The 14,382-nt window shown below is 35.6% G+C and overlaps 1 protein-coding gene across 2 annotated transcripts in view; it reads right to left on the bottom strand.

The window, feature by feature from the left end:
• The window catches only part of Uvrag (UV radiation resistance associated), a 341,523-nt gene that overhangs the window by 42,345 nt on the left and 284,796 nt on the right, over window positions 1-14,382 (bottom strand). The window lies entirely within an intron of this gene.

Below are 14,382 nucleotides of genomic sequence, written 5' to 3'. Positions count from 1 at the left end.
TATTCCTTACTTATGTTTTTAACTTATCTAGAATGGCTATATATTTAATACATTTCCAAGCTTATCAATAGCTTCCATTACAATCCTACCCTCTATCAGATTAAGCTGTTAAAAAACCTTATTAAATAAACTTCAACAGAGAAGGGGTCTTGATTCCCCAGTGAGTCTTTGTTTTGTCTGGGCCTTCCTGAGTGCTGCAGTGTGTAATCACACCAACTTTTCTTCTGAGGTGCCATGTCAAATCCTTCTCAGCCTGGTGCACACTGTGCTGCACCTCTTCCTGTGCTCTACTATCCAAATGCTAAATAACACTTGCCAATCCTTAAACCAGCCTAAGACACTTTGACACATGCTATTCCTTCAGTCTGGAAGATTTTTTCCAGTATTTTCCATCCCTGGCTGCTATGGGCTAAGTGTTTATTTCTCTCAAATCCACATGTTGAAACCCTAATCCACAATGTGATGGTATTTGGTGATAGGGCCTTTGAGAAGTAGCTGTCATGAGTGTAGAGTCCTCATGATGGGATTAGAGCTCTTATAAGAGGAGACAGGAGAGAATGTGTTTCCTTGTTCTCTGCCCTTGAGATACAATGAGGAATGGGCTATCTGCAAACCAGGAAGCAGTCTTTAGAGAATGGATCTGTTGGTGTAGCCTCCAGAAAACTGTGAGAAATAAATGTTGGCTGTTCAAGCAGCCCAAACTGACTAAGACATTGGCTTATCTATTAATTATTAATTCTTACCCTTTCTTTAGATTTCAGTCCAAACCTTATACAATGAGAAGCTTTCCCTGAATAAACCAGTAAGAAGAATAATGCATACCATATAGTGATCAGTTTCTATCCTATCCATCAAACTCTTTGACATGTTGTAGTGTATTTTATTTACAGTTCATGAAACCATCAAGGTATTCCTTGCTTCACAGATGACAACAGTGAGGTCCAGATGGCTATGCAATTCCTCAAGGTTACACAACTAATAAAATAGCCAAGATGATACTTAAACTCTGATTCTAATTTCAAGCCCACAAATAACAAATACTGCTGTTCCCACAACAATTTAGCTTCTTTCTTTATAGCATGTATATTACAGATAAACATTAAAGAGACTTCTTCAGCATGAAGAACCTCTCTCTCTCTCCTATCCCCCTTTCTTTCACTAAAATCACAGGCAGCCTAAATGTAATGACCATTTCAGAATGTAATAAATTCCTCATTGATTAGGGCTTTAGGAAAAAGTACCATGACTGTCTCTTAGCAATACTGTAGAAAAGTTTTTACATAGGGTTGGGAGTTAGAGGAGATATCTCTGATTTCTAAATTCTACGACTCTTTGGATTTTAATTCTTGACCAGGATGAGATAAATATTTAGGAAAGGCTGTTTGTGACTTGGAACATCCACGCATGTATTTGAATCTCACTCTTTTATTGCTGAAAATACAATAAAATAAGGCTAAATCTGGTTAAAATCAAGAGAATACTTTAAAGATCACTGCAAAAGTTCTTTCTTATACCTTAAAAGAAAAAAAAACAAAAACAAACCCACAGCTTCCTCCATCTAGTAACTTCTTTTTTTTTGTGTGTGTGTGTGTGTGTGTGTGTGTGGGGGGGTGCTGGGGATTGAACCCAGGGCTTTGTGCATGTGAGGCAAGCACTCTACTAAGTAAGCTATATCCCCAGCCCCTCCATTTAGTAATTTCTATTGAGGACTTTGGGCTAAGAAAGCAGATTGAACATATATGCTGACCTTTGCCACCTGTTTAAACTTTAATAAATATTTATTTTTCAATCTTAATTTTCCTTCAATTGTTTTTATTACTCTATGTTCGAGTTCACTGGCTTTTTGTCATTTGTATTTTGCTAATAAACCCATCTAGAGATTTTTATTTTAGATATTATATTTTTCAGTATCCATATTTTTGTTTCCTTCCTTCCTTTTATTTTTCTTTTATAGTTCTACTTCTCTGCTGAGATTTCCTGACAGTTGTGCCTCAGTTTTAAGGGGAACTCGTTCCAGGACCTCCTACAGCTACTGAAATCTGCAGATGTTCAAGTCCCTTACATGAAACGGCATAGCAGCTAGGTGTGGGGTAGAGGCCTGTAATCCCAGTGGCTTGTGAGGCTGAAGCAGGAGGATAATGAGTTCAAAGCCAGCCTCAGCAACTTAGCAAGGCCCTAAGCAAGTCAGTGAGACCCTGTCTCTAAATAAAATATATATTTAAAAAAAAGGGCTGGGGATGTATCTCAGTGGTTAAGCACCCCTGGGTTCAATCCCTGGTTACCCATCTCCCCCCCTAAAGAAGAAAAATAGCACAGTATTTGCATACAACCCACACGTATCTTCCCATATAATTTAAACCATCTCTAGATTACTTATGATTCCTAATACAATGCAAATGCTATATAAGTAGCTGTTATACTGTTTAAGGAATGATGACAGGAAAAAAATCTGTACATACTTAGTACAAATGCATTACGCCCTCCCCCAAATATTTTTGATTTATGGTTGGTTGAATCCACAGATGTTGAACCCATGGATATGAAGGACCAGCTGTATTTACTTTCATTAAAGCATATTCTTTTATATCCTTGATCACAGTTATAATAGCTGTTTAAAAATTCTTTGTCAGCTAATTCCAACATCTGGGTCATCTTGGGGTTGATCTTCACTGATTTCTCTTGAGAATGGCTTACATTTTCCTGTTTCTTTCTATGTCAAACAATTTTGGGTTATATCCTAGACATTTCGAGGGCACTGAATTTTTATGTTTTAGTTGTTCAACAGACAATTATAGATAGATTCAAAAAACAAATCCTATCTGCCCTATGCTGATAGTATGGAAGGTTCTCAGCATCTAAATTGGGCATGAATGGCTCATGAGGCAGTCAGAAATGTGGGCAGAGTTACACAGAACTGGGGGCTCTAGTTCTCACCTTTATACATTTTTCCCCTAATTTTCCAATAGCTATGGATCCCTGAATCCAGTCCTGTTTTTTCAACCCAGAAAGACCATAGTTCTGAAAAATTTAGCTGCCCCTATATAGTGCAAATTGGGGCTTGCTCTGGGACTAAAAGCTACACAAATGAGATACTAACCAAGCACCTCCTTCTAAGTTTTACTCTCCTTCAGTAATTAACTATTTTGGCACTCCAGTGCCTTCAGTTATTTGTCTTATAATCTATTGTTCTTAATCTGTTGAAGGTTTGGTCTGATGAGATACTCAGCAATTAGAAGCAGAACCTTCAAGGGTTTTTAAAATATATATGAAAGTATTTATTTTTATATATTAAAATATTTAAAAATAAACAAGTAAAACTAAGAGAAAATGGAAGAAGATATAATAGCAACAAAATTTTGAAAGTTAAAAAACAAGTGGACTATTGGTAACTAATTTAGCATATTTGAAAAACTTAAATTCTAAGCTAAAAATTGGAAAGGAGAGAGGCAATCAGAGTTATTCCTCGAGAATCCCCATAGGCTCATGAATTGGTGGCTTAGGTACCACTCTTGAATTGGCAGGAAAACTGGGGTTAAGAATAGGAAGACTGGATGAAATTCTGTAATACAATTATATCCCCAGGTCCCTTTCCCAATTTTCAGACATATAAAGTCTTAATTATTAACCTCCATTCACTCTGGCTTAGGAAGTTACAGAAGAATGTGCTCCAACAAAACAAGAGAATAAACTGAGAAAGAGGAAGATGTGAATCCACCTAAGAAACAGGGCTTTTGATACAAAAAGAAATTATAGAAATTCCTAGGATTTTGGTAAAGACACGGAAAGCAATATGATAGATTAGAGTAGATCAAAGATTCCAGGAGAGATTTCTTCTAAAGATGAAACTGTCTGAATATAAGACATGTAATTGATAGTATGTATATCTGACATGTCTGAACATCTTGAAAAGAGATTTAAATAACTGCTCCCCACTCTTTAGGTGCTGGGGACCAAACTCAGGGCCTTGTGCATGCCAAGCAGACATTTTATCATTGAGCCACATCCCCAGTTCCTAATAGGTTGCTTTTTAATTTTATGTAATTTTTTTAAAGATTTAGATAGCTAATAGAGAGTTTGGGTACAATGAGTTAAAAGCATGATGAAAACTAATAAAATAAAATCATAAGCCCCAGTGAGAATAAAAACCATTAGGTAGAAAAAAATACTATACTACACAGCTTATCTTCAAGTGGGATTACATTGATATAGTAATTTAAATAATAACCTATAATGGTAGAACGAGAGAACAGAAAGGGGATATACATGAGTGAAAGAGAGCTTAACTTCATATCTCCCATGGAAGAAATCCACCCTAAAACAAGAAGTTGCTGTATTATTTAAATATTTAATGATTTGGAGAAAAATACTAAGAGTATCTCCCAAATTGTTAAAAGTGACCATCTTTGTGAAACAAGGAAAAATGAGATTTTCATATTAAGCTTTAAGAAACTATATGACTCTTTAAACTAATAGCATGTACAATTTTATAAAACTAAAAGTGCTAAGGGACTGGGGTTATCTAAAGGTACCCCCACTTCCCCTCCATTTTGAATGTTTCCAATGGCAGCATCTCATGCATCCTTGTGAGTTGGCAACCATCTGTACTATACTGTAATTTTTCACTTATTTATTTATTATTATTTTTAGTTGTAGATGAACACAATACCTTTATTTTATTAATTTTTTATATGTTGTGCTGAGGATCGAACCCAGGATCCCACATGTACAAGGTTAGTGCTCTACCACTGAGCCACAACCCCAGCAACCCCCCTTTTTTTTTTTTCTGATACCAGGGATTGAACTCATGGGCACTCAACCACTGAGCCACATCCCTAGCCCTATTTTGTATCTTATTTAGAGACAGGATCTCACCGATTTGCTTAGTGCCTCGCTCTGAACTCATAAGCCTCCTATCTTAGCCTCCCGAGCTGCTGGGATTATAGGCGTGCACCAATGTGCCTGGCAATACCTTTATTTTTATTTATTTATTTTTATGTGGTGCTGAGGATTGAACCCAGTACCCCACATGTGCTAGGCAAGAGCTCTACCACTAAGCCTCAACCCCAACCCTATATTGTCATTTTTTTAATATTTATTTTTTAGTTATACTTGCACACAATATCTTTATTTTATTTTTATGTGGTGCTGAGGATCAAACCCAGGGCCTCACATATGCTAGGTGAGTGCTCTACATTGAGCCACAACCCCAGCCTCTATACTGTCATTTTTAATATAGTAGTTGAATTACACATTAGGACAGTAATTCAGTTAGATACAAAGCCACTACTGTAATTGAGGTAGTTACATAAAATTATCGGTTAAAAAACTATTAGAAAACACTAATAATACTTTGAAAATGTTTGTCAGCTCTGTTTGACTAGAAGAATGGGAAAAAGCACTCAATAACATATAATGACTTATTAGCAAAGGCATATGTTGGGAAAAATGTTTACTTATTGTAGAATTTCTCCTTAATCTTGCCTTACTTCTAAAAGTCCTGCATTTTCTTCCTAGACACATGCAAAGCCAAGTACATTTTTAAGTGAAGAAAGTAATTTCATCTTATACAAATATGCATTTACTCTCTCCTTTTAAATAGCAGGCTATTTCTTTCATTATTGCATTCTGAGCCCATAATCCAAGCGAAAGTAGACTGATTCAGTCTATCTTACATTCACAAACCTTTCCTGAATCCATGTGATATGTGAGGCATTGTGTTAGAATAAAGGGATACATAAATCTCTGGTTCGTAAGAAACTTAACAGTTCATCAGGGGAGACATTCAGAACAACAGAAATGTTACAATATTGATGTATCTGATAGCTTGGTTTTTAAAACAAGTTCAGCAGGAAGAACAGAAGATGATTAGAAACTCTGTGCAGGAAGGTAAAGAAAGGCCTAGTAAGACACTGGAGAATGAGGAAGCTTACTGCATGGACAAAAGGGGCAGGCAATTTCAGGAAAAGGGAGTACAAAAGCAAAAGTAGATTGGCCTTTAAGTTCAACTTTCCTGGAATCAAAGGGCCAGTTGTGGGAATTTGGGCACAAGCGGTAGCAAGAGTTTAGGCTGAAAAGCTAGGAGGGAGACAGGTCATGTGAAGCCTTTGCCATGCTAAAAAACTTTTCTGTGAGGGAGGAAATGGGGGAGAGGAAAGACTGGAGGAAGGTAGCCTATGGAAGACTATTAAAAGGTTTCATGCAAGGGCTTGACATGAACAGAATTGCAAGGTCCCCCCGCCCCGCCCCAATCCCCCCTGCTTTTTCTTATTATAAAAGGGCTCACTTCAATGCCAAGTATTTGAGTAGGGAATCTACCTAGGAAGCACGAGTAACACAAATCAGCCAATGGAAAACGACAGGAGCTCTAGTGGTGTAACTAATGTCATTACTGGTCTATAAAGTTTTACAAATGTCAAGTAATATCAGAGTTCAGAGGACAGCCCTAAGCTGAACTAGGCCCCATTATAGTGGCTATGGGTTAAGTTACTATTTGGTTGTAAAACGGGAAAAGAAAAAGATTCGTTCTGTCTACCTTAAGCAATATTATCAGGATCAAATAAAATAATATGCACAAAAATACTTTGATAAAGAGTCCTGTTCTTTCATTTAAACTTTATGACTTAGGAAAGTTCTTTAATTTTCCTAAGCTTCAAGGTGCTCATTTGTAGAGTGAGGACACTCAGTAATTATGATTATTATCTGCAGCGTATCTTATAGAATCTTTATGGAATGTCAATTGGTTAGCTGTGTAGTCAATTCTCTGAGGAATAAGTATTCACAGAGTCTTGATCAGCCAAAATTTCTAAGAAAAATAAGGAAAATGGGGATAGGGACAAGATTAAAATCACTATCATACAGCTTGCATTAAGGTCAATTTTAGAACATGATAACTAATATTTTTATTTTTTTGGTGCTGAGGATTGAATCCAGGGGCACTCAACCACTAAGCCACATCCCCAGCTCTTTTTATTTTTTATTTTGAGACAGTGTTTTGCTAAGTTTTGAACTTGCAACCCTCCTGCCTCAGCCTCCAGAGTTGCCAAGATTACAGGTGTGCACCACTGTGCCCAGCTGTATCTTTTAAGTTTAAATATTTCTACAGTATCTCATGCAAGAACATATCTGACTTCTTCATTGGTGTTCCTATGTACCCACACACATTCACCAGTGTGTATGCACAAGTGTGTGTGTGCACATGTAGGAATATTAAGACTCACTAAGGAAAAATAAAGCTCTCACACTTGAAAATTAAGGAATTGCATAGGCAGCAAATCTCTGAGAGAAGCTGATGCCGTGGGTTATACAAGCCAATAATTTACGTTAGGGCTTCACAAAATGTTAGACATTAGGAAAGGAACCAAAATCAGTCAAATTACTTTAATAAAGAGGTATGACTAGCTGTGCTGCCTCGGGTGGGATGCCATTTCTTGCTATAAACAGCAGTGGTTAGAATCTGGATGACTAGCTAAGCATTGCAATAATGAAAAAAAAAAAAAAAAAGCATGTTATAATAGCTGTTGCTAGACCCCCAACCTTGGGGATCAATGAAATAATGCCTGTCCATATATGCACAATCTTGTGGGCTTTTTTTTTTTTTTTTTTTTTTTGTGTGTGTGTAGCGGAATAAGTTTAGATCATTTCTAAACTAGTATTTGTCTGCCTAGATTTTGCTAAGTCTGTTATGGTTACGGTAAAATATGATCTTTCATATTAAATCACTTATGACCTTGGTAAAATATTACTTTATATTAACTGGCTCTCAGGGCATTTTAATTTTATGAAACATGTACTTTAGTTTTTTTAAAGTATGAAAGCAAAACTGGATATTCCTAGTACTATATCATGTTAACAAAAGCTATCAAAGATCTGGGAACACACACACACAAATACACAAACTCTCCATCTAATTAGTTTCAAATACGAAAGGATACTTACAATTAAAAACAAAATACAGCCAATACTTTAAATGCTTAAACATATAGGAACAGGTCTGACTGACTTCCTGGATTCATGTTTCCCTGCCCAAGGTTATTCCATGGAGAAAGTAATAAAAGTGAAAAATTGTGGGAAAATCCAACACCCACATTAGGGTGGGAGTCAGCAGCTTTACAGATGTGTAATGGCGAGTATTTCTAGAAAAAAATCTAAAGAAAGATATGAGCTCATGGATTGAAGTTAGGGCATCCACCTTTAAAAAAATAGGTCTTACGTAGTTCTATTAACAATCCCAATTATAAATTATAAATGTGTAACTAGGAGGTAAGTCATCTTTGTCTCATTTAGTTAAGTCAGATTGTTTTCCTTGTAATTAGCTGTCTACCTGCTCACTGCGAAAATGGCAGTGAGCCCTCAGGAACAGCGAGGGAAAGTTGACTGTGGTGCAGCACCCCAACCTGCTGTCCACGACTTCCTTGCCAGCCCTCCTTCCCTCTTTCTCTCTTCTACAGGGATCATATCTGCACTGTAGCCTGAAGACTCTTTCCACCTCCTTCCACTCCCTTCCCCAATGACTCATTTGGACATGTTACTCCGGCCTGGAACCCAAACTAATGCAGCTAGCTACTAAATGTGAATCTTCTTATTGAACTATAGGATTATTTGAGAGGAAGAGAATGCTAACACAGAATTAACTACAGTGATTCTAAAACATTGTGTTTCACTCACAGTAGGGAAGTCTAATACAAGAAGCAAATTAAAAAGGCTCCTCCACTGCTTAACTTCCTGTCTATACTTGGGGTAACACACTGGGAGTGAGGACTCAAAGGTGGAAGGTAATGATATTGAATGTGAGATGAAAGTGTGGGTGCTAGCAGATTTACAAAATTGTCATTTCTTGGTATTAACTTCAAACTGCTAGTTCTGAAAAACCAGTAAACAGCAAAAGTTGAAAGCAAAACAAAAGGGTACCATATTGCCATGAAGCTGAAGGCAATAATTTATGGATTCCACAAACAATAAGTTACATTAGCAATTTTGCCAAATGGCTTAACAGGAAATTATAATGAATGGAATTAAAGACATTATTTACTTAATGGATACTTTGGTTAAGGTGATGTGAAGAGGAACTCATCAGGAAAATCAGATTTTATACACATGTGGACTATTTTTCATAAGGAGAAAATTCTTTTGTATTCCTCCACCACAATCTAGAGCCCAACACAGGACATTCAATTAGTACTTTCTTTGGCTCAGGTGTACAAAAGGTGGACAAAACTCTGTATATATTCTGATTAAAATTGGCAAACCAAGATAACATATAAAGTACTGAAAACTAGAATAATACATTTTGTTTAGAAAAAATCAAATGTAAGTAAAATATGGATTAACTTTTAAAATAAATGATAGTAAGTGTATTTTAATGGCTACATTTTAGGGAGGGAAAAAGAATAAAAGTGACAAAATAATAATGAATGACTTTGCTTTTCACCTCTTCCACATCTTACCAGAATAAAAAATCTTAGACCATTAACTAAAAGCTTTGCATTCTCTTAGACTCTTTAAGTTCAAATATTAATACCGCCTTTATAGAAATAAATAAAAAAGCACTGATGGAAGATGTAAAGTGCATTAGTGTTCATGTTATCTCCCCTGGTATGAATTTAATGGGTATCTTAATAAGGAGATATAAACTAATGTCACTGATTAGGAAATATATCCACTCACATCATTTAGTAGCCTTCAGTGGGGCTTGATGATGATGTCTGAGTGGAATTACTATAAAGCAAATGATGAATTAGTGTCAGGGGCAAAGGGACACATAAATGTGCCTCAGAGATGAAGCAATTACATTCTAGTACATCACAAGATACAGGTCAACTCAAAAGACAGTGCAGCCGGTGCTAAAGTACCCTCACCAACCTGGCTAAGCCCACTGCTTAGAACTTGCTGAAGCTAAGCTATTTTGATAGCTGGACCACAGGCTTCCCTGGTTATAATAACCTGAAAGTAACATTAACATGTTTAAGTCTCTTTTAATATCCTAAATACCACAAAGTGATTTTTATCGGATTTTAAGACACAGGCACATTCCCCTCAGATGATTTCATTCTCAAGGGACCTTGTCATTACGAAGGCTTATTAAAAGAAGGCAAAGGTTCACAGCTTTTAAGAAGAATCCTAAGTGGCATTATAAACGAAATCTAAAAAAATAAATAAATAAAATTAATTTTTTTGGCTTAGTTACACAAAGTAATTTCCTTTTTGTGGTTAGTTTGGTGGTCAGAGTTCAGCAAACTTTGGAAAGAGTGACCACCACAATTAATGTATCAAAAATGTAGACACTGTCTCTCCCACTTTCTCTTCTATTTTAGGTTTGATTTCAACGCTCAGTGAAGGGCTTGACCTACAAGCAGTAAATTCCCCAAATGCCCAAATTCACTGGAACATTTGAAAGAAAAGAAATCTGTCCAAAACTCAGTCAACATTTGTTTAGAGATTGTTTTTATATTACATATTCTTAAAATGATCATAACTGTTGTTTCTAATTTACCTTTCCATAACATGAATGCAGATTTGTTTCAGTGATTTCTTTAAAAATTTTCCTCCACAAAAAATTACTCTAAGCTTGTTTCCAACATCAGTAAAATGAAGATAATAACAAAACCTGAAAGTATTACTTTGAAGATTAAGGATAAAGAATTTAAAAAAAGTTTTGCATGTAGGTAAGAGATAAAAGCAGATATTCTTATCTGCAAAGCTAAAAGGTGTTCTGGGTCAAAATTCTTTATCTTATGGTATATAACATCAAAATATGAAGCCTTTTGTAATGATGATTACTTCTCAAGAGATGACAAGAATTCACTGAAATAGTGTCATACATGGTTTTCATTCTTTTTTTTTTTTTTTTAGAGAGAGAATTTTTTTAATATTTATTTTTTTTTTAGTTTTCGGCGGACACAACATCTTTGTATGTGGTGCTGAGGATCGAACCCGGGCCGCACGCATGCCAGGCGAGCGCGCTACCGCTTGAGACACATCCCCAGCCCACATGCTTTTTATTCTTAAAATGGTAGATAAAATATACCTGTAGAAAAACACATAAAATACACATATTCACTGTTTAAAGGAGAGGACTGATGCAAACTTCTGCATAGCCATATTCTGTCAACAGACAAATGCTGCCATGCCCAGGTTCCCTCATGAGCCCCTTTCTTCTTATAATCCCTTCCCTTCCCTACCCAGGGGTAATCTATCCTTGCTGTTTTGTATAGTTTTTATCCCTAAACAATATCATCCAATCTGGCCTGTTTTAGACTATACATAAAAAGAGTAACACAGCAGAGATGTTTTATGTTTTGCTTTGCTTTTTTACTCAACATTAAGTTCATGAAATCTACCCCTACCATTGCTATGGTTTCATGGCAGCACATTATTCCATAACATAAACATACCAGGATTAATGATGAACATATTGCTGATGGATCTGAAGCTGTTTCTAGTCTTTGGCTATTTATGAACAGTGCTGCTTTTATAAACACTCTCATATGCTATGTTCAACTTCATTGGAGAGTGCCAAATTATTTTCTAAAATGGTCAACTTGCCCTCCCATTACCTCTATTTTAAGAGTAACCAATTTATTGTGATTTTTATCATGTATGTACTAAAATGCTAAAAGGAGAAGGAGAAGTCTTGATTTACTTCAACCTCTTTATAATAGAAGGATCCAGGGTGTAGAAAGATTGAGTCTGGCCCAATGTCACAGTGAGAAAGAGGCAGATTGGGTAGAAGAACCAAAGAGAGTCAACTCTGAAGCTAGAATACAACCTGGAGCTCTTTCCAAGACCTTAAGCTACCTTGCAAGACAGTCTGGCAATGAGAAACAATTCTTATCTATGAATGTGGACACAATGGGGACAAAGATAGAAACTTTAGAAAAACTTGACAACATTATGTTGTACAATGGAATTTTTGAGCCCCATTATGTAAGAAAGGAAATTGAGGCCTGAAGAGAAATTGCTTATGCAGTGCCACCATCACCAAGTGTCAACAATGACCAGCAATTGAACCCAGGTCTACCTGTATTTGTGTTCCTAGCCACATATTCTGCCCTGAAATCCAGGAAATAGAACTGTACTTTAGACTTCATGAAAAAATAATACTGATTTTTGTTGATTTTACTATGAAGTAATGAATCCCAAAGAGGAAATACATACTTTAAAAATGTAGCTATTTGACCTTGTTTAAGTGGGAATCTCTGCATCTTCTGGTGTATCCTGTAAACTGATGCCATACACTAATGAATACATTGAGAGAAGAAACCTGGTTTCCAGTCCTAGATTCATAACTGGGTATCTGTACCATTTTGGGAATGTCAAAAATAATGAGTAAGGGGTGGGTATATAGTCAGTGATGAAGGGCTTGCCTATGTATGGGGTCCTGGGTTTGATCCCCAGCACCCCCCCCAAAGACTAGATCTCAGTTTTATTGAAGAAATTATAGTAATTTTACACAACCATTCTCTCTCTCTCTCTCTCTCTCTCCACCTCTCCCTCTCCCTCTCTCCTATAAAAGCAACACATGATCAGGAACATCAGAAATAAAAAGATAAATAAAAGAATTATCCAAACAAACATACTATAATTTTGGCATATATCAGGGTAGTATTTCCCCTCTATGTACAGGGTAGTTTGGTGCCTTTAAAAATTTTTTTTAAAAGCAACTTTTTTAAATAGTATTTTTTTTAAAAAATTTTAATTGCAGATGGCACAATAACTTATTTATATGGTGCTGAAGATAGAACTCCGTGCCCCACACATGTGAGGCATGCGTTCTTCCACTAAGCCACAACTCCAGTCCCTTAAAACGACTTTAATCAGACTGTGAATTCAATGCCACACTCTTCTTTCTCCAATATTATCAAAAGTATTTTTTGTGCTACTTATTCTTCGTAAAAATTTGATCACTGTGGATGCTCCTCAGTTTACTTAATCTGTCTCTAGATAACTATTTTCAGTTATAATAAACATCTTGAACTGTTTTCAGGAAGTTGTAAGTTTTCAGGAAGAGAAATTACTAAATCAAAGGCAAATGTTCATATAAATCTATTTCAGAGAAGAAACTGAAGACTGTATGAACTTTTTGTGTAAGTACTTTGAAAACTATGAAATACTGGATGAATGTAATAATAATAATGGTTTTATCATTATTTCTAAAAATCCATATTGTATTAGACTTACAAAAATGTTAGGTACCTGGTATAAATCTCGGAATATTTTCTATAAACAAAATCATTCATATAGCATCCTGTTTGCAAATCGTATCTTGGAGAATCCTAAAATTCTTCAGATCATGTTGTAGTGAATCAAAAAATTTGATGCTTCAAAATCTTTAGCAATTAGGGAAATACAAATCAAAAGTACACTAAGATTTCACTTCACTCCAGTTTGGAATGGTAACCATAAAGAACTCACACAATAATAAATAATGGAGAGAATATGGGGGAAAAGGAACACTTTTACACTGGGATTGTAAATTAGTACAACCACTATGGATACCAGTATGGAGGTTCCTCAAAAGACTGGGAATGGAATAATCATATGATCCAGCTATACCACTCACTGCTATTTATCATAAAGATTCAAAGTTAGCATACTATAGTGATACAGGGAAACCTATGTTTAAAGCAGCAGAATTCACAATAGCCAAATTATGGAAGCAGCCTAGGTGTCCATCAATGAATCAATGGATAAAGAGAATGAGTTACATCTACACAATGGAGTTTTATTCATTCATAAAGAAATATGGAATTATGTCATTTGCAGGAAAATGCATGGAACTTGAGAGTATTATGTTAAGCAAAATTAAAAAAATTCAAAAAGTCAAGGGTTGTACGTTTTCTCTCATGTGTAAGCTAGAGAGAAAAAAGAAGGGTGTGTGTGTGTGTGTTGTGTTTATGTGAGTTCTCATGAAAACAGAAGGAAAACTAGTAAATATAGGAAGGAGACTGGGTACTAGGGAACAAAATTGGCCAAATTATTGTTAATATTGTGTGCATACACAAATACTTAACAACAAATTCCATTATTATTGATTATATCTTTCCATTAAACCATTTCATGTACTTTTTAAAAATCTATGGATGACAAAATTTCATTCCTTTCATTGTCTACAAAGTGCTAGAATGAGTTTACCATGTAAAAGATATACATACACACATCTTTTAAATCAACAATTTACACAAGTATCTTTATAGAACTATGATTTGGGTCTATTCAGAGATAACTGTGGGCCTGTTAGAGAAGACAAAGGTTTTTTTTCTCTCTCCTTTTGAAAAAGATAAAAAAACTAAAATATAATGTGATCGGAGTTCCAAAATCTAGAATTTCAGATCTACTGTGCAACCTTTCTCTAAAAATTAGACTCTGGGTTTTGAATCAGAAGAC

This window comes from Urocitellus parryii, chromosome 4 (genome assembly GCF_045843805.1).
Source record: "Urocitellus parryii isolate mUroPar1 chromosome 4, mUroPar1.hap1, whole genome shotgun sequence".
Lineage (NCBI taxonomy): Eukaryota > Metazoa > Chordata > Mammalia > Rodentia > Sciuridae > Urocitellus > Urocitellus parryii.
This window is presented reverse-complemented; position numbering and strand designations above follow the sequence as displayed.